Genomic DNA, 21,015 nt, shown 5'->3' with positions numbered 1-21,015 from the left:
CCTGTTTGCACAAATGCTCTCTGGAACCATGAGACTCTGAAGGCCAGGCAGCTGATCGGCCCACCCTGTCAGCAACATGATCTCCTTTCTCCTGAGGGACACAGCCCACTTCGTGGCTGGTGATTAATACGCTCTGAGTGGGGCCCCGACCCCTGTCAGGGACATCAAGGTAAGTGCCTGTGAGCAGGCTGAAGCTCCGTCGATGAATAAATAATAACAGTAGAGACGTAATGGGATCCGGGGAGGCTGCTCAGGATAATGGAGTGACAGACATGGCATCGGAGCCCCAGGGACCTAAAAGCCCAGGAGAGCTGCTGGAGTGGCAGGGAGTGGTGTGTGCCCTTCCCAGCTCACGGTTGTGTGCTGACCCTGGCAACTGTCAACACCTGTTCTGGCCCCAGGAGACTTTGCAGTATGGCTCTTAGGGAAGTGACGGCTCCAACTGTAGAATCCCTTGGAATTGCTGCTGCTTAGCCTGGCTGGGCCAGAGTCTCACACTGTGTATACCAACAACTTAACATACAATCACACACAGACAGAGAGAGAGAGAGACCAGCTAGCTCACTGTAGCCCATGCTGGCTCCAGTGCTGATGGTCCCTAGGGGGGTTTCTCCTCTCAGAATGTTCATCCCTTACCTGAGAACTGTTTCCTGGACTGCACAGGGCATGGATGGCACTCACTGGCCAGATGAGAAAGCAGAAGTTCTTGCAGCAAGCATGAGGAGCTGAGTTTGATTCCCAGGACCCATGTTTAAAAGCCACTCATGGTATTCCACACTGGTAATGCCAGAATTGGGGAGGTAGAGACAGGCAAATTACTGGGCCTTGATGACCAGTCATATCCTTGCCTAGCTGGTAAGTCATGGGGCCAATGAGAGACTGTCTTAAAAAACGGAAGTGGGCAGCAGTTGAGGAACGTCTTACACACACGCACACACACACACACACACACACACACACACACACATGCACACGCAAGCACACTCACACGAACATGCAAACAGGGGCAGGCAGATTGACACATGTGTCCCCAAACAGAGCCTCAAATTAAACCACAATGAGACTGCACCATAACAGTCCCGTGAAAGAGTTGATGTGGGTCACAGCCTGGCCCTCTTCTGCCAGAGCTGTCAGCTTCCTGATCCATCAGGATGGGATCAGCTGCCCCACTGTGCTCTGTCTATTGCAGGAGGAACTTCCTAAGCCACCATGTCTTCCCTCCATGAACTTCGCCCAGAGTTCACAGTGTTTTGGGTTTTTTTTGTTTGTTTGTTTATTTTTTTTGTTTTGTTTTTTGCTTTTTAAGTATGTGTGTACATGTGGTGGTGGTGGAAGGGAATGGGGATGCATGTGAGTGCAGGTGCTGCAGAGTCCAGAAGAGGGTATCAGCTCCCCTGTAGCAGAAGTTACAGGCAGTTGTGAGCCTTCTGATGTGGGTTCTGAGAACTGAACTCAGATCCTCTGTAAGAACAGTATATGTCCTTAACCACTGAGCGCATTTCCCAGGCCCCAACATTTTTTGTCTTTGAGCAAGTTCCTTGCTTCTCCCTGTGCCTCAGTTTCTCCCTTGTCAAGTAGGAATCATCAGTTGTGAAGACCTAGTGATATAATAGAAAGGATCTTACTTTGAGAACTATGACAGTCTTGGGGTACATGCCACTCCCTCCCTAGCCTGGCAAATGGAAGGTGGGTGAATGATTGGGTCATCCCCATCACTGGATCTGGAACCACCTGGAAGACTGGTGAGGCACAGACTATGAGGGAGTTTCCAGAGAGTGTTAACTGAGGGAGGAGATCATGGCTTATACATCCAAAGCCTGGGATCCAGTTCTGAATAAAAGCCAGGCATGGTCATCCTTTTCCTCTGCTTCCCTGCCACTGTGGGCTGCTTGGCTCTGCCATACAGCTTCTACTACCATGGGCTGAAGTCTCCAAAACTGTTAGCCAAGGCAAATTTTTCCTCTCTTGTTCCTATCAGGGAGAACTAACTAATGCAGGGAGTAAATCTGTCTGGTATGTAGATGGAAGCGTGAGTAGACAGTGGGTAGATGGAGAATGGGTAGTCGGATTGATGGTCGGATAGGTAGGAAATTGGATGGATGGATGGATGGATGGAAGGATGGATGGATGGATGGATGGATGGCAAGGTGACTTCTCAGTTCCAGCTCTGAGTTCTTTGTTATCCCAGGAGATTTGGGAGCCATCCATAAGTGTCTTCTAAGCTCTCCCTTTTCCCCCTCCCCAGGTATCTCCCAATGTAGTCAGTCTCAAGCTCTTGACCACTTGGATCCAAATGCCTCTGGAAAACTTCTCCAGGATGGTGGGAAGGGACCTGGCAGGAGGGTGGAGGGAGTTCACATCTAAGCCCAGTCTCTCCCCTCTCCACAAGGCCCTGCCCTCCATGGGATGGAGGAGTAGAGTCCCCTCCTGGGCCCTGATCTATAACGAGATAACTGATTGTTCTCGCCTCTTAGTCTCCTTCTCGATAAAGGGCTAGACAGAGATGAGGCAATTAAAAGGCGGTTCCCAGCCGCCCAGAGAGATTCAATGAATATTAACCGGCTTCCAGCTGCCGTCTGGCAAAAGCCTTGGAGCAGACAGGTCCAGAAAGGCTTCCAGGCCCCAGTGGGATGACTCAATTTTCAAGAGAACAATAGGGGAGCTTGCTCTGCCTGGTGACCATTGAGCGTCTCCTGCAGGAAGGGACGCAGTCCTGCAGCTGCCCAGATGTAAGGCTTGGAGAGACAGGGCTGGAATGCAGAACAGGGGCTCTGAAGTCATGCATGTGGCCTCTGTCACATATGCAAGCATCTATTTGTGTATGTAAGACAGAGTCTACAAGGAGGCAGACCTCACAGGCCCCCTACCTGAACACAGACGAGGTATTTGTCTAGGTGTAGAGGGTTTCATGGAAACAAGGGGAAGGCTGGAACCAATGTGCTTAGGGTCATCAGCCTCTGTGGCCTTTCTTCATAGAATAGAAGGGTGACAAGGCACACACCCCTTGCCTAACCTGCTCATCCTCGGGTCCAGAGTAGACAACGGAGATGCAGAATCTTAGCACAGGCAATCGGTTGGCACCTGACTTCAACTCATCCTAAACTTGGCTCTCAACACTGGGCCATTCAGAAAGGAGCAGAGGCTAGCCCAAGTTCAGAAAAGAGCACAGGCTATCCCACAGCCCTGCAGCTGTGTGTGCATAAGTGTCAGCCCTCTGGCCCGCCTCTACCTGTACAGAAATCATCTTTAGGGATCAGCAGAGATAGCCCCCCTCCAAAAAGCTACTTAACCCCAAACTAGACAACAGCCTACTCTCTATGGATTCAGAAATCCTGTCATTTCAAGTTGAGTTCTGTCAGTGTTCCAGGAGCCGGGGTGACCCTATGGGGCATTTTGGAATCCCCAGCAACTCACACAGTGCCCATGTATCACAAATGGGTTGTAGATATTCAGACAAAATATATCTACACAAACCCATTCCAGCCTCTTGGCTCTTAAAGCTGGGGGTGGAGGTCAGAAGTGTCAACAGACAAGTGGATGTTTGCTCTGCAATAGATAAGACCTAACCAGAGCCACGGCCTGCCTACTCCACTGGGCTGCAGGTATTCACAGACAGGCGATCAGACCTGGCAAGGGAGCCTGAGCGAAGAAAGGAGGCTCCAGGTGTGAGTTGGCCAGGCAGTGTGAACAACCAGCTAGGGTAAGAGCCTCTTCAATGAGTGACAGGCTGAGGCTTCAGATCTGTCTGTCTGTCCTGCAGCCTGGCTTCAGAACTACCTAGCAGAGTCTGGCCTCACCAGCCCTGGCCTGGACCTAACCTTCTGGGCCCTTTCCAGAAGCCTCTGTCACTCAGAAATTATAGAGGAGCTCTGCCCTCCTCTCCAACATCCCATCTCATCTCCCTTGAGTCTCATCTCATCTCCCACAAGACCTTTCTCATTGCCAATAAAGCCTTTCATCTCTCACAAGGCCCTTCTCATGTCTTTTGAGCCTTTCAGGCCTCCTTCTTCATCTGATTGATTCCTCACCCACCAGTTTGAGGCTCTGAGACTCAGCCAGACTTCCAGTACCAAGAGAGCCCAGAGCCTGTTCTCAGACCTCCTCCCTGACTCCTGTCAGACCCCAGGGTCACACCTGAGGCTACCCTCCCTGCAGGACAAATGGGCCCAGAAGGAAGAGTCAGAGGCTCTGTACTATGGAGCTGGAGACAGCCCAGCTTACAAAACCCTGGGTCAGAACACCTTCCTCACATGCTCACCTTTTTGGGCCTCAGTTTCTCCATCTGTATAAGAAAGTTCCCTAAGAAAGCACTGGCAGTTTCCTGGTGGCAGAAGTGGGGTGCACATCTAGAAACAGCAAGAAGCACCTTGCAGTGCAGCCCATGCAGGGCAGAGTCACCTGGGACTATGAATTCTTCCCTCACCTCCTCCCGCTTCACTGGACAACCTCTCCCAATCACGTGAGCCACCTCCTCCATGAAGCACCTTGGACAATCATGGTGTTCTTCCTAGCACTAACGCCAGGGATAAACAAGTGTGCATTCATGAGGTCACGTCTTCTTTTGCCCAAAGCTAAGATCTTAGTAAGGGTCGGGATGGCTCCTTACTTATTGCAGCCTACCGAGAGCCTATACTCAGGGCACTCTCCGTAGAGACTTAATAAATACCTGGTGCCTGCTTGAAAAAAATGAATGAATGAATGACACATGGTCATAGTTCCTGGAGGGCTTTGGACCTTGGGAGGGCATGGAGTATGAGCTAACTAGAATAAGGCAAATGCTGCATAGAAAAGAGTCCCCCTAGAGCAAGGATCAGAGCATCCCTGGAAGGCACACTGGTAGACCAGATGGCTGATACACAGTGCCGTCTCCATGGGGGCAGAGACCATGCAACTTTGGAGACTTAGACTCTGAAGCCTGCTTCTATGGCTTGGATATACACAACAAAACTCATACCGACATGGGATCCCCAGTGTGGGGTGTTCAGAGGTAGAACCATAGGCTGGGGACATGATTCAATTGGTAGAGAGCTTAGATAGCACACACAAAGCCCAGGTTCAAGCCCCAGCACATGGTAAACTGAGTATGATGGCACGTGCTTGTAACTCCAGCACTTTTGAATCGAAGCAGGAGGATCAGAAGTCCAAGGTCAACATTAGCTACATAGCATGTTTGAAGGCAGCTTAGAATACATGATAGCCAGTCTCACAAACAAGACATGGTTTGGGGAATACTAGAAGCAAAATACCACTCCAAATTCAACTGTTAATGCCCATTTTGAGCACCACCTATGCGTCTGCATTAGACACCTCCAATCCCTCAACCCCTTTCTCCCTCCAAGGAGACTAAGCAGATGGCCTGACCTCAGCCTGGTGGATGGATGGTGACAGTGAAGTTCCAATATAGGAGCGACTGTATCTGTCTGTCTCCCCAGAACGAGTGCCATGAAGCCGGAAGATGCTTCTGGTCACATGGTCTCCTGCCTGCCTCCTGGGTGGTATTTAGCCTGGCAGTGATGGATGGAGGCCAGCTGGGAGGCAGCATCCTCTGGGCGATGCTTAGGTTGACTTCACTCCTGTTGGGACGCTCTATCTCTGTTTACTGAAGAGCATTCTCTTTCTGGGCTGGGCCCTTTGGAAGTTCCTGCACTTGAGAGGGGCAGCAGTGAGCACCCCAGGGCATCCTGAGTGCTCCCAGAGGCTCTCGACACAAGCTTTGTCAAATCTGCGGAAGTGATTCTTCTCATGCCAGGCATCCCTGCTAAAGGAGTCAGAGCCCTGAGTTTTGTCCTAGGAGTTGCAAGCGGCGCTTGGCTCCTTTCACCGTCCTTCTTTCCTGGTCCTCTCAGCCAATAAGAGGCACTGGGCGTAGAGTATGCTCCCTGTTAACCAGCCTTTGCTTGGCCTGGAGAAGCAGCCATCTGCACAGGCACTTGAGGCTCAATGGAGAGTGGACAGACTTGGATACCAAGCCTGGTTCAGAGTAGCTCTAAACAAGTTGTTGAACCCCATGAGGCTCTGTGTGGGGAACAAGAACCCAGGGGTGTTCTTGGGAGTTCAGGTATGAACAGTATACACAGTAAGTACGTTAGTCAAAGTTCTCTAGAGGAACAGAACTTATAGAATGAATATAGCTACATAGATATGCAGATACTTCATATATATGTATATATGAAAAGAGGATTTATCAGACTGGCTTACGGGCTGGGGTTTGGCTAGTTCAAGAATGGCTATCATCCAACCTAAACAGTCTGGTAGTTGTTCAGTCCACAAGGCTGGATGTCTCAGCTGGTCTTTAGTAAATGTTGGAGACCCAAAGAAGTAGTTGCTAATAGCAGTGAAGGAGTGCCTCAGCAGCAGGATAGATCATTTTGCCAGTAAGAGTGAAAGCAAGCAGGCAATGCCCACAAAGTTCCTTCTTCTGTTTCAAGGTAAGCCTACCAGAGACCACCATATAAACATTCTCTCCCCCCCTCAACCCCCATGCCTGAGACAGGGTTTCTCTGTATAACACTGGCTGTCCTGGACTCACTTTCATAGACAAGGCAGGCTTCAAACTCACAGAGATCCACCTGCCTCTGCCTCCCAAGTGCTGGGGTTAAAGCTGTGCACCACCACACCCAGCCTCACATAGACATTCTTAAAGTCAACATGAAAGTATTGTCAGTCAGCTGTCACACACGGAACTTGCTCACACCATGCAGCCTCAAGCTCTTTGTCTTTTATGCACAAAACCACATCCTGGTTGACACACTTCAGTTATCGAGAAGCAGTACTACAGAGGTCAAAAGCAAGGTCAGTACATTTAGGGACTTTTTTGGATCCTGGAACTATGGGCCAGGTCTTTGATGGATTAGGTCTTTGGCCCTCTTCTGGAAGGTGGTAGGGCCTATATGCTGGGTTTCAGGTCAGAATGTTCCCTTTAACATGGCATCAGTCCTGCTAAGGTCTGGGAGCCCTGTTAGACTTCCATGTCCTTTATGTAAGCTGCCACCACAAAGTGTGGCCCCGATTTAATGTAGGTCTTCAACATCCTGAAAGGTACAAGCAAAAACACAGTTGTTTGGGTTTTAGTTGATTCCAGTCAAGTTGACAACCAAAATTAGACATCACAGTAGGCATCAATAAAGTGTGCTAAGATGGAGATAGCAGATAGGATGTACCACTGCCGGACTGATGGCACTATCAAGAAGACAGGCAGCAAGGACCCCCACCCTAAATCCTGAGTGTCATCCACGGTAGCCCTGGCTCCCATGGGCTCCACAGCATGCTCACTCCTGCAAGTCTGAAATCTACATAGAATGAAGGATTTCACTCCCTGAAGGCCAAAGGTGGTGGGTAAAGGAATAAATGAGAGCCTGGTGGCTTTAGATGAAGAAGCCAGGGAACAGCATGAAAATGGAAGTAAGACAGTTTAGACAGAAGTCAGGAGGGCATGGCTGGTGCAGCTCCCCCCTGGGTAGAGTACTCCAAGGGCACAGCCAGTTGCTAAAATAAAGTCTTAACCTGCCCCTGCGTCCAAGAACTGAGGTTCCTCCCTGAACACTGTCCGCACTGTTTTTATAAATCCATTGATCAGCAAGTCTTTGCTGAGCATCTGTCTAGTTCTTTACCAGGCGCCCATTGCTGTCCCGACAGGCTAAGCCAGATGTCTCTCACCTTGCATTTAGTTTGCAGGCAAGGGGCTCTTATTTGGTTTCTCGTATGCTTAGATCAAGACTCCCACATGTGTCCAAACATCCCAAGAGGAAGGTAAAGACAAGGGCCCTGAAAAGAATGGCTTCCTATTGTGTTAGGCTTCTGGCCCATTTGGAACCTGAAGGGGCAGAAGAGGGCCAAATGCACAGACTACATCCACTATGGCAGTTGGAGGTGTCATGGGCAGAGTGTACCAGGCTGAGCTGGTCCCTAGGAACATGTCAGATGACCCTGGGACAGGACAGCTCCTTTCTCCAGCCGGTGTCTTGAGTCCTGACATACTCTCTCCAACATCCTAGAGACAGGACAGCCAGTCGGCAAACACCTTCTAAATTCTGTCTCCTTCCAACCTCTGCCTCAAAGCCCTCCAGAATAGAATTTTCCCCTCATCCCTGCTCTGCTGTCTGTCATTACCTTCCTTGGTCATGTTGTTTACATATGTTCACCCCCATGTAAATAATAACAACAATAATAATGGTGCCTGGGAGGTGTCCTTGATCTTCAATGACCTCAGTTCTAACTCAGGCTTTACTACCAACCAGGCCTAATCCCTTCCTCTGTCCCTGGCCTTGGTTTCCTTTATGGCCCATAATGAAATTCAGCCACACAGCCACTACAGTCCTTCCTAGCATCACATGATTTAGTTCCCTCCCACCACAGTGGCAGTCACAATTCCCCCTCCTCCACAAAGCCATCTGTACCCCAGGGCAGAGGCATGTGCCTGTTCACAGCAGGGTCCCGAGGACCAGAATAGTACCTGACACTATCCTCCACCAGAAAAGAGGAATCTAGTGAGCAGGGAGTTGACCAGTCACTGAGTACATGTTATGAGCCAAGTGCTGGTCTCAAGGCTCTATGTGCAATCACAGGGTAAGCCACTGCGGTGGGGGTGGGGGTATGAGCCACAGTGGGGGAGGGGCTGCCTACTGTCTAGAGGGACTGTGAATAGCCAGGGTCACCCTTGATAGACTCCACGGCCTTGCTGCTGAAGCCCTCCTTAAGTCAGTAATCAGTCTTGTTTGTCTCCCTTTAATTTCAGTGTCTCCTGTTTGATTCTCAAAGAAGGAGATAGAACCATTTGAGAATAGGCATCGATGTACCTAGAAATCTCATTGCTTCCCAACAAACTGTAGCACATGAGAGAGACACAGCCCACGTCAAACACTGGGAGTGGATAGGCTAGGAACCCAGATTCACACAGCTATGAACTGGAAGAAAGGCTTTATTTAATTAATTTCTGGGCACATGTGTCACACACGTGGCAGTCAGAGAACAACTGGGTAGAGTCTGTTCTCTCTTCTCACCTTTGCGAGGCTCTGGGGATTGAGCTTGGGTCAGCAGCCTGCCATAGCAAACACCGACCCACTGAAGTATCTTGTCGGTCTGAGAACGTTTAAAAAAATCATCAAAAGCATGACTAATCCAAGACTTGCAAATTCAAATGATATAATGTCTTGTATTGTTGAGGGTATAAGTCAACAGGACAAGAGGTCTGCTTCATGTTGTGTGTTTTCTTTTATTAAGACAGAATCTTGGTATGTAACCCAGGCTGGCCCCAAACCAATGGCAGTCTTTCTGTCTCAGCCTCGTAAGTGCTTGGATTACAGACATGTGCCACCACACCTGGCTTGAGGTATGTGTGAGCAGCCCAGTATTCCACCTAGTGCTGGAAGAAAGGCCTGGAGTGTGTTACCAGATATCACTAACGAAAGCCTGGCTGCCCAATAGCACAGAGAGGGTCAAATGACTGGGACTTCCACACACTGGGATACTTCAAGCCATGAAGCAGGGGACTGCACCTTCCCATCTTCAGAAAGGAACATGAGCCCTTCCCAAGAGCATGAGGGATGGGGCAGAGATGGGGGCAAAGGTCGGGGCAGGCAAGGGTTTGAGGCAAATTTATTTTCATTCTGTTCTCTGTAGTATTCTGTAAATTATTCCTCATTTACAGGTATTAATTTGTTAGTTGAAAATTTCAAAAACAAAATGACACAGAAGTATACTTTTGTCAGAGAAATAATTAAAACAGAGTCGAGACGCATCCATCAAATGGGGTGGATTTCTTGTTTAATTGGATGGTTGCTTTGTGCATTTATTTATTTAGTACTGGGGATTAAGCTAAGGAGCTTGTGAGGGCCAGCCTTGCAAGCACTTGCCCACAACTGCACAGCCTAGCCCACTCTTTATTATGAGGCAACTCAAACATGCCTACACTGGTATTGAACCCTTGATCCTCCTGCCTCAGGCTCCCAAGAGATTTCAAGCCCATATCAACCATGCATGGCTCAGCCAATGTTTCTTATATATGACTTGCTTAACTCTGCTTGGGGTCAGCCAATGGGGTCATTGTTTGGGACTTTCTGGCTGTCTAGTTGTATTTGGTATTGTACTAAGTCCAGAAATGCCACCCCAGCTCAATACAATTCTCTCTCAGTGGCAGGATATTAAAAGATATTTTAATTTTCAGGTTCATGCCAGTCTACATTTTCAAGTCTATCCATTATTTAGTAATTTTGAAATGTGTTTCTAAGAATAAGGGAGGAAATCGGTCCCCTCTGGGACAGATTGACTGAAGATGGAGTTTTGGCTGGTGTTTTAGAGAGATGGACACCTGGCCCCACAGCTTCCTTTTTAATCAGGTCATTGAATTCTCCAAAGAAGTCTTTTGTGGACATCAGATTGCCTCTGTGCTTGGAGGGGATTAGAAAATGCCAATTCTCATCCATGGGGATTGGTTTTCTAGAAGAAATGCATCCTCTAAAGACCAGAAGGGCTGTGAGAGAGGTCCTTGGAGTCAACACGAATTAATGCCTGACATTTGTAGAAGACCCTGTGATTTACAGAGAGCATCCATGTCCATTATCACCTTTGATCTTCTTAGAAACCTGGGGAGAGGCAAGCCTTCCTCCTGGGAACAGGAGTGGAATTAGTAGTCCCACTTGACTCCTAGGGAAACTGAGGCAGAGAATGAAAGTAACTCCCTAACTGGCAGAGCCAGACCCTAACTGTGAATTGTCCAAGTCTACACCTCACAGTATGATATGATATTTGAGGTGGCAACTTTCTTGAGCCTCAGTATCCCCAGCTGAGAAATGGGAAAACTGCTACTACCACGAAAGTTAGGAAATCAATTGAATTCACATCTGTGATGTCCTAAGACTATTTCTTGAGTATAGTAAGTGTGCTCAGCTGAACTGCTGGTAAAAGCTCCCAGGCATATCTCCCATGCATGTGCCACAAATCCCGAGCTTGCTCATCCAAACAGTCTGTTTTCTGTATATCTGCTAAGAGACTGCTTGGAAATCTGTGGGAAGAATCCAAGGCCAACAACCTGTCTAAAAGGTTTTGCCCCCAGATGGGCAGGGCACCCCTAACCAAACAAACATAACCAAAGCTAGGAGACTGCAGAGCAGACTTGATTCTCCCGCTGGGGGAAGAGTCCTGGTGAGGCTGCTTGGAGGGAGGTGCTGATGGGCGTAACCCCACAGTGACGGCTGGGTTCCCAGCCCAGTGTTGTATGAAGTGGTGTAATAGATCGATCCCCTTCCTTCCCAGCCTCAAACAGGAGGCAAATAATGGCTTGGGAGAGGCTGCTTCCTGGAGCTGCTTTCCATCCATCATGCAAATCAGGCGGCAGTGCCAGGCATGGTAGTGCAGCACCAATGGGATCTGAGGAGGAGGAAGCAGGCTTCTCTCCATCCTGGCCCACCTCCACCTCAGCTTGCCCCACAAATACTCCAAAGTCTGGCTCTTATGTCTGATCCCTGTGTCTGCAAGTCAAGGTCCCAATTCAGAGAGAATACTTGACAGGGAGCTGGTGGGGGTCTGCCATACCCATCATGTCTATTGCTCTCATTCTTACCACGGCCCTTAGAGCCTCCAACCTGTAGAATGGGCTCTCCAGAAAGGTCCCACAATGCTAGGAGCCACTCAAGACAAAGGACCTTATGAATGACGTCAGAGGGGTCTTTATATCCAAGGCCCACATACAATCTACTGGTACCCACTCTGAGGATGCCGCTCCTGGCAGAATGGAGGATCTCTTGTCATGGAGCAGGTTAGTTAAACACCTGGTGTGAGTGTCCGGGAAGGATCATCCCTATAACCCTGGTGGGACAAACACCATCAGTCTGAAAAGTCTTTCAGTTCAGATGGAAAAGGTCACGGTCACTCATGTCACCCATGAGGGAGGACAAGGGCAGAAATGAGGATTCAGGAAGATGACACACCTGTGCTTTACCTGCTGGAAAACTGTCCCCTTAAGGACTAGTTCCCAGAGCATTTGCTGAGAGTAATTAGCCTCATTTTGTAGAAGGGCAGGCTGAGGCCCAGGGAAAGGAGGACAGTGGTCACAGGTGACTAGGATATGACCAGAGCCATGGCCTCAGTGATCTGCACATCACTCGTAGGGGTCAAAGGAACAGGTGGGAGAGTCAGTCCTCTTCTTCCGCCATGTAGGTATGGGAGCGGGGGAGGCTTCCTGTGTCATCTCCTCTCAGGCCTGGATCTTAGAGGAGAGGTATGTGGGCCATAGCTGCTGCCGTTTGCCCATCCCCACCCCCAAGTTTTGCATGCCAGGCAGGAAACCTAGCAGCCTTGTTTGTTTGAGAAGCCAATCTGCAGACACACGTTGTACAATGCAGGCAAGGTCTCATTCAGAGAGGTGGTGCCAGGGCACCCAGTCAGACATGAGACACCTCAAATGCCGGACTATTATCCAGACTTCTGAACCCTAGAAAGTTCCCAGCCTGCAGGCAAATATGGTTTAGAGTAACCTGAAGCCCCTCCCATCCTGATTTGAGAGCAGAGGGTGCTCCCAGCCATTGTTGGGGAGAGATCAAGAGAAAAACAAGTTAAACCAGGCAGAACACATACCAGCCCAGGTCTTGAAAAAGGAATTCTGTGGGCTGCAGAGACAGATTGGCCATTAGGAGTACCACTGCTCTCACAGCGAACCCAGACACGCAGCTCACAGCCTCCTGTAACTTCGGGTCTAGGGGATGTGACGCCCTCTGTGGACTCCTACATGCACATGGCGCAGATATATACTTGGGTGCACACACACATAATAACATAAACAACTCTTAGTAAGGAAAGAGGGTCCTCCTGTTGGCTTTCATGACAGATCACAGAATTCTGTGGGCCTCTGGCAGTGCCTGTCTGGGAACTGAAAGGCAACCCTTGCTTTATCGTGTCCGTTGTTGTCCACAGTGTATGTGTTCCTGGCTTACTGTCGGCCGGCTCTCAGTCACTGAGTGCTGAACAGGTTGTCCAGGGGTTAGCTAGCTCTGGCAGAAGGGCCAGGTGAGGGGAACCAGGCTCCTCATAAGTGAGTAGGTATTATATTTCATTCCCAAGATCATCACAAACACACACAACTAGGGACAATATTCTCATCAGTGCTGAGGCTCACTGTGGCCTCCACACTTTTTTTACAGCACTTTGGTTAAGTTTGCTTGCAGTATGGAGTAGTTCTGGGCCTGAGCAGCATTGAAGGGCAGGGTATAGTTGCTTGAAAAGAATGGAATGTAAGGAGAGTCAAAGGCTCCCAGGTGGTGGCCATATCAAAAGCTCCCTTTAATTTTTTTATTTTATTTTTTGGGGGTGATTCATCTTAGAGTTTCCATTGCTGTGACGAGACACCATGACTGAGGCAACTCTCCTAAAGACAAACATTTAACTGGGGCTGGCTCACAGTTTTAGAGGGTTAGTCCGTTGTCATCATGGCAGGAGTCACGATAGCACATGAGCAGACATGGTTCTGGAGAAGGAGCAGAGAGTTCTACAGCCAGGCAGAAACTGGATGTATTTCATACTGAGCATTTAAGACATCAAAGCCCCACCTCCAGACTGACACACTTCCTCTAACAAGACCCCACCTCCTCCAACAAGGCCACACCTCCTAATTGCTGTCACCGTACAGCCAAGCATTCAAATACCCGAGTCTATGGGGGCCATACCTGTTCAAACCACCACAGGGTATTACAGCTTCTCTTTTTTTAACTTATTTTTGGAAATTATAATTACATCCTTTCCTCCTTCCCTTTTCTCCCTCCAAGTCCTCCTATAGATCCCTCCTTGCTCTCTTTCAAATTTGTGGCCTTTTTTTTATTTGTTGTTGTTACATGCATATATGTATATGTAGATACATATATTTTTTTTCTAAATACAACCTGCTCAGTCTGTATAATATTACTTACATGTATGTTTTCAGGGCTTCCCATTTGATATTAAATAATCAGATGGTGTGCTCTTTCCTGAGGAAGGCTATTTCTCACACTTTTGGCCTTCCTTAGTCGCCTGTAACTCTTTGTGTAGGGTTGAGGCTTTATCTTTTTCCTTCCACTTTGGCATCTCTATTGTTGTTGTCCTTGTTCAGCTCTCATTTCAGCAGTCATGTTGGTATGTTGGTGAGACTTTGTGTGCAGCTCCTGACATTCCTAGGAAACACGGTCTCATAGCAAACTCCCTGACCTTCTGGCTCTTTCCATCTTTCTGCCCCCTCTTCTGTACTGTTCTCTGAGCTTTGAGTACAGGAGTGATTTGTAGATGTGTCCATTGAGACTTGACTCCACTTCTCTGTATTTTGATTCGTTGTGGTTCTCTACAATTGTCTCCTTCTGTTGCAAAGAGAAGTTTACTTGATGAGAGGTGAGAAAAACACTTATCTGTGGGTGTAAGAAAAAATATTTAGAATTTAGCTGGGAATTATGCTGGTTTATAGTAAAGTGGTGCTTGTTGGTTCTCCTTCAAGATCCATGACTTCACTAGCCTCGGGTATGTGGCTAGGTTTCTGGTATTGCATTTTATTTAGTGTGTGGGGGCTGACTCCCATGGAGGTCAGAGAACAATCTTCAGGAGTTAGTTCTCTCCTTCGACCATGCCAGGGATTGCAATCAAGTCACTGGGGTTTGTGGCAAGTGCCTTTACCCACTGAGCCATCTCAGTGGCTCTCAAGAGTCTCTCCTTAAGATGACAAGTAGAACCAGCAATAGCTTCTAAATGTTCAGTGCTCATTTAAACAGTGAATGGACACTTGGCTCTGTCCTTCCCTGTTTAGCTTCTCTTCTTTCTTATGTCTTATCACAGTGAAGGCTTGGAGCACCTATACTGAGTAGGAGTGGAAGCCCTGGGGACCCTGGTCTCCTTCCTAGACTCTAGAGAATGCTCCTCACTTTCCCTTCATCCCTTCATCTGCTCCTATTCCCACTTCTTCAGGACTTTTATCGTGTGTAGATGAAGAACTTTGTTGAAAGAGCTTCCTGTGTGTATTGAGATCATGTGATTTCTGCCACCAGAGAGGTCATTTTTGCCCTCTTTCCACATCTGCTAACTAGGTCACACAGGTGCATTCTTCTGGGTCTGGCTTTTCTGGTTCAGGACTGTGTCGAGAGTCATCCATGTTGAAGAATCAGTCAGTGTTGCTACAGCTGCCTCCTCTTAGTGGCTGAGGAATGGCACTGGCTGAGCTGTTCACAGTGGTTCACCCATTCTCTCTTGAGCAGACGTCTGGATGGTTCCACTTTCAGTGCTGGCCGCTCTCTTGTTGAACATCTGTACACATTTATTCCAGGCGTTGAACATCTGTACACACTTATTCCAGGTGTTGAACATCTGTACACACTTATTCCAGGTGTTGAACACATTTATTCCAGGTGGCACCCTAGAGCAGGATGCAGGTCATGTGTCTGTGTGCAGCAGTGATGGACCCCTGAGACAGACTTTTTTTTAAAGCTTATTTTATGTGTAGAGTCTTTTAAAGCTAGTTTGGGCCACATAGCAAAACTCTGCCTCAAAAGCAAAAGAGAGAACTAGAGGTGTAGCTCAGGTTGTACACTGATTGCCAAGAGGGACAAAGCCCTGGATTCAAAGCCCAGCAATACATAAACCTGGGTGTGGTGATGCATGTCTGTGATCCCAGCACTTGGAAGTGAAGGAAGATGGAGCAGATGTTCAAGATGATCTTTGGCTACACAATGGGTTCAAGGCCAGCCTTGACTACAGGAGACCCTGTCTCTAAAAATAAAAACAGAAAGTGCAATAAAAACAGTCTAGGAAGCACCTGGGGAAAGGTTGAAGAAGGATCTTTAAACGGGCAGGATGGGTGGGAGTGGAGTGGGGTGGGCAGGGGGTGGGGAGAAGTGTAGGGTAGAGGGATGGAGATGTGCACAGCTTCAGTGGAAGGCCAAGAGAGGCTCTCTGAGGAGGAGCCATCTGAGAGGAGACTAGAAAAAGAAGGAGCTGGACACATGGCAAGACAGGTCCCAGCATAGGGAAAGGCAGGTGCAGTGGTCTCAGAGAAAGAAAGAGCTAGGGACTTTCCAGAAACCGGAAGAAGGCTAGAGAGTGGGCTATGAAGGATGGTAAGGGATGAGCTACAGCAGGAGGCTAGAGGTTGGTTCAGGAAGAGGCCTAAGATAGAACTAAACACACTGAGCTTTGTGGTCACGAAAAGCCTGGACACGTAGAGCCAGGTAGCAGACATCTCTACCCTACCACTCCACCCTGCAGCCACCAGTCAATAGCCACCCTGCCACCCGAGCCCATGGCTCTCCTTTCCCTGTACTGCAGTGAGGGGAGGGGCAGACACAACCTGGATATCCGTGCTGGGAGGCTGGTTTCCTGCTCTGTTCTGAAGGACAGAAGAGAGGACAAGATGCTGGGCTGGATGTGTTCAACCTACAGAACTGTAGGGCTCCAGATTTGCTTGGACAACCGGAGGCTTTCATGACATATCCATCCCATCACCCTGGAGGAAAGTTCATCCCAAGAAGTAGAGGAACAACAGGCAAATGGATGTCAGGGACGAGGAAAAGTAATCGCCATGTATTAAGTACACAGCAGTTTTGTGTATAGGCTACTGAAATAGCAACAGGCGCTTACCTAAGGTGTGCTTAGAACATGTTAGGCACACAGGAAGACACTTGGGGGATAGCTCTGTGGATAGAAATTCTACATGTGCTGGACAAATGTAGAATCTGAGTTTGGATTCCCAGCAGACACATAGAAGCCAGGTGGGTATGGCGGGTTACCCATAATCTTAGAGCTATAGAGGCAGAGACAGGAGATCACTAGGACAAGCTGGCTAGCTAGACAAGCCAGAGTCAGCAAGAGACCCAGCTTCAGTAACATGGAAAGCAATCAGATTGAGGAAAATATCCAATATCAACCACTGGCCTCACACATACACACACACTCACATGTACAAGCACATGCCTGCACATGCCAGTACAAACAAGTACACACACAAATGATGCACACCAGATTTCAAAAGTTCCACTAAAAATAATGTAATATGGGATCTCTTTATTTTAATGTGCATGTGTCTATATAGGTACAGTGTCAGTGTGTATGCCTATGTCCTTGCCCTGTCTGTATTTTCATCTGTATATGTATGATGTGTATGTGTCTGTGTGTGTCTAAACGTGTGTATCTGTGCATATGTGATGTGTGTTTGTGTCTGTGCATGTGTATGTGTGTGTCTATATATGTATGTGTATGTGCCTCTGCATGTGTCTGTTTATGTGTGTGTATGCATGTGTGTGTGCATCTGTGTGTCTATGTGTGTGCTTCTGTGTGTCTGTGGACTGTACAGGAATTTTAATTCAGAACATGACTATTCTGGCATGAGATCACATCCAAAGACCTCTAGGTCTGTGTGATCCAGCTGTAATACAAACACGTCTTTAATCCTAGGAGACAGAGAGGCAAGCAGATCTCTGGGTTCAAGGTCATGTAAAGAACAGTTAGGTCCAGGAGTGGTGGTACACACCTTTAATTCCAGCCCTCAGGAGACAGAAGCATGGAGTTCTCTGAGTTCTAATGGAGTTCTGTTCAGGCAGTTCAGTTGAGTCATTGAGTTGAGGAGCAGTGGAGAGACAGAGAGAGAGAAAGAGAAAGAGAGAGAGAAAGGAAGTAGTTTTTACTGGGAGAGAGGTTGAGGAGAGAACAAGCTAGACACAGGTGAAGATAGAATGAACCAGATAATGAGAAGGAGCCGGAAGATTAGAACAGATTGCTAGAGTTAGTTTGGAAACAAGCAGAGCAGCTCATTGAGAAGCTGAGAGAAGCCAGATTGAATCAGTCATCTTGGAGACAAGTTTTAGCCAGAACAGCCGAGTTAAACCAGCCATCCAGAGTTCAGAAGGAGCTAGAAAGGATGAGATTATTCAGCAGTAAGTCTCAGAGGCTGAAGATATTCCAGGTTTAGATTAGATTGTATGGTGGCTAGAAGCTTACAGAACTAGGCCTAGGTTAGCAGACAGAGGCAGTAAACCTTCAAGATAACAATTACATCCAACAAATAAAAGATACTGTAACAGTGTGTGATGTGTGTATCTGTGTGTGTGAATAACAGATGTGTATGGATCTCTATATATGTCTGTATGTGTGTATATGTATGTAGACCAATGGTTGATGCCAGCTGTCATTACTTAGTTATCTATCTTGGTGTTTGAGGTAGGGTCTCTTACCAGCCTAGGGCTCATCAACTAGTCTAGACAGTCTGGCCAGTGAGCCCTGGGACCGTCCATCTCTGCTTCCCCAGCATTGGGATTACAGGCAACTGCCACCATTTTTTTTTAACTTGGGTTCTAGAGAAGGACAAGCTCAGGTCCTCATGCCCATATTGCAAGCATTATACTGACTGAGCCATCTTCCCAGCCAATCTGTAATATTTTTACGTTGAACTAATATTTTGGATGTACAATATTAAATAAATATATTATTTGAAGGAATTTTGCCTTTTCCTTTGTATCTTTTGAGCTGAGCCACTAGGGAATCAGGAATCCCTGTCTACCCCTGGCTCTGGTCTAAGGCCCACCTCCCTTTACTCCTCCAACAGCCTGTGATCGATTAGTTTTATCTTTCCCCAGTGCCAAGGTCAAAGCTCTGCTGCCATAAAGAAGGGGCTTCCTATAGTGGTGAAGTTTGACCCTCACCCTTAATTGGCAGGACAGGCCACCTGAGGATCACAGTCAGGCTGGGGGTCAGCAGAGGGCTTACCACACACACTTGATCCATTCCTCCTCCCAGGTCCCCAGCTTCCAGATCTTTTAATGGCTTCTCAGGTCCCCCCTCTGGTCCCACCCACCTTATCTCCTGACCGTCCTCAGAGTGATGATATATGGGGCTATCAAAGGTAATTAATGCCATCCTTACAAAGCCATTCCAATGTAATTATTGTGTAATTGGATCATAACTAGGCAATCCCCCTTCCCCCGCAAAAAAGAATCTATTGCTTTCGGAGAAATCCAGGGCTTTTTAACAAGTGATGGATGGCAGGTGCTGGGGCCACACAGAGAGACTGTGACAGACTAGGGGTCACAGCTTACAGCCCTGGGTGGGACAAAGAGATGAGAGAAGCAGGTCTGCCCTGCAATCAGCCAGAAATTCAGACCCGCCCTGCAGCCAGGCTGATCTGTGCTGAGCAGAAACCCCTTCTGTACCTGGCTCCCATGCCTTACGAACTTCTGCCTCCAGCCCACAGCTGGTTTGGAGCTCCTGTCCCACTCAATGTCCTGTGGCCTCGCCCTGTTTATGGTAAGCCCGCCCAAGTCATCTCCCCCAGCAGGTCCTGCTCAGTTCTGTTTTCTGAGTAAAGAGGGGTTTTCCTTCCCCTGCCCCACCTCTGCGTGCTGTTGCTGACTACCATAATAGAACAGCTAGCAGTAGCATCCCCAGACAGGAACAGGCTCACGGCCAGCAGTCTAGGTATAGCTGGAGAGTCCCAGAAGGCCCTCGTCCACCACTGACTGGGTCTTGCCACCTGATTGATGACAGAACATCTTTGCACTCTGTAGATGTCCAAGCTGGGCTCAACAGGCCACTGTCCACCTGCATGACCTGAACTGAGAGGGCCAAAACCTCCTGGAGCCTCGATTTCCTCACTTGTTAAGGGGATGATCATAGCATCAGTCCCTCTGGAGTTCATGGTTATAAGCAACAGACACCAAAACTTCCTGAAGGGAATAGAGCTGTGTTTAAAGCTCAGTGGTAGGTCACTCACTTGCCTGGCATGTGTAAGACTCAAGGCTCAACCTCCAACACCACTTAACTAAGTGAACAGAATCTTCCAGAAGGCTGTAGGACCCATGGGAGGAAGAGAAGTCAAGCTTGAGAATCAGTTTCTGGAGAAATAGCAGAAACAGAAACCAGCATGCTGGAAATGACCTGGTATTGCAGATCGTCCCCTCCCAACAAGAAGACAGAGGGTGGAGCTTCAGAGCCATGGAGATATCTGATTGGTCAGCTTGGGTCTTGGCTCAGGTCTGTCCCCAGGGTAGGCAAAGGAATGTCACTCCCCACTTACCATGTGACAGCAAGTGCCTAAGCTTTGCCCTTCCCCAGGGACCAGAAACAGTAAGAATAAACGGGCATCCAAAGAGCCTTCTGGGAAAGGATGGGTGGAGCGGTAAGATATTCTCCCTTAAATCCTCAACCTCTCTCATGCTGTGACCCTTTAATACAGTCCCTCCCATGGCGGTGACCCCGACCATAAAAGTATTTTCCCTGCTGTTTCATCACAGTAATTTTGCTGCCGTTATGAATCTTAATGTAAATATCTGGTATGCAGCCCTGTGAAAGGGTCACTCTACCCCAAAGGGGTTGCGGCCCCCAGTTTGAGAAGCACTGCTTTGGGCTCTCAGCAGCCGGTCCGAAGTAGTTCCCCATTGTCTGTTGTGATCACAGTGATGACAGCTGTTGCTCCAGGGCATAGCAGCTGGAGCCCGGTGCCCTCCTACCTACCTTGTGCTTGTGGCAGCCCCGCTCTCTCCCCCCTGAATGATGCTGGACTAGCATGGGCAAGGAGCCTCCCTATATACAACACCCACCATTCGCATCACTGTAGCTGCTTATGGAGATTCTCTTAGTCTACCATGTCTTTTGAGTAGCTTCTGTATGCCAGGCCCTATTCTGGGCACTGAGTTAAGCAGAAAATTATTCCACCCATACAGCAACAGATGTGGTCACAGGATGCTGTAAAGTGTTATGGGACTGATGCCTGCCCTGTTACATAAAGAGCCACTAAAAAGTCTGCTGTCAGATGACTCAAGTCACACCACCCGAGCACCTGTCCTGGCTGCTCATCACCAAGCCAGCAAATATGATGGCCATCAGATGGGGAGGAGCTCAGAGGATGAAGGAACCCCTGTGGGCTTCCTGGAGGAAGCTGAGCTGGTAAAGAGATTCCACATGATTCGGTCTAGACCTTTGACCAGCTTCCCCTGTGGGCTCTAGGGGAAGCTTCTGGTAGTGGCACCCATGGAGCTGACTAGGTGAGGGGCAGCGCTGGATGGGTATGGCCAGCCTCCCTGGCCT

The sequence above is a fragment of the Meriones unguiculatus genome, chromosome 16 (assembly GCF_030254825.1).
Source record: "Meriones unguiculatus strain TT.TT164.6M chromosome 16, Bangor_MerUng_6.1, whole genome shotgun sequence".
NCBI lineage: Eukaryota > Metazoa > Chordata > Mammalia > Rodentia > Muridae > Meriones > Meriones unguiculatus.
Note: the sequence above shows the minus strand (reverse complement) of the source record.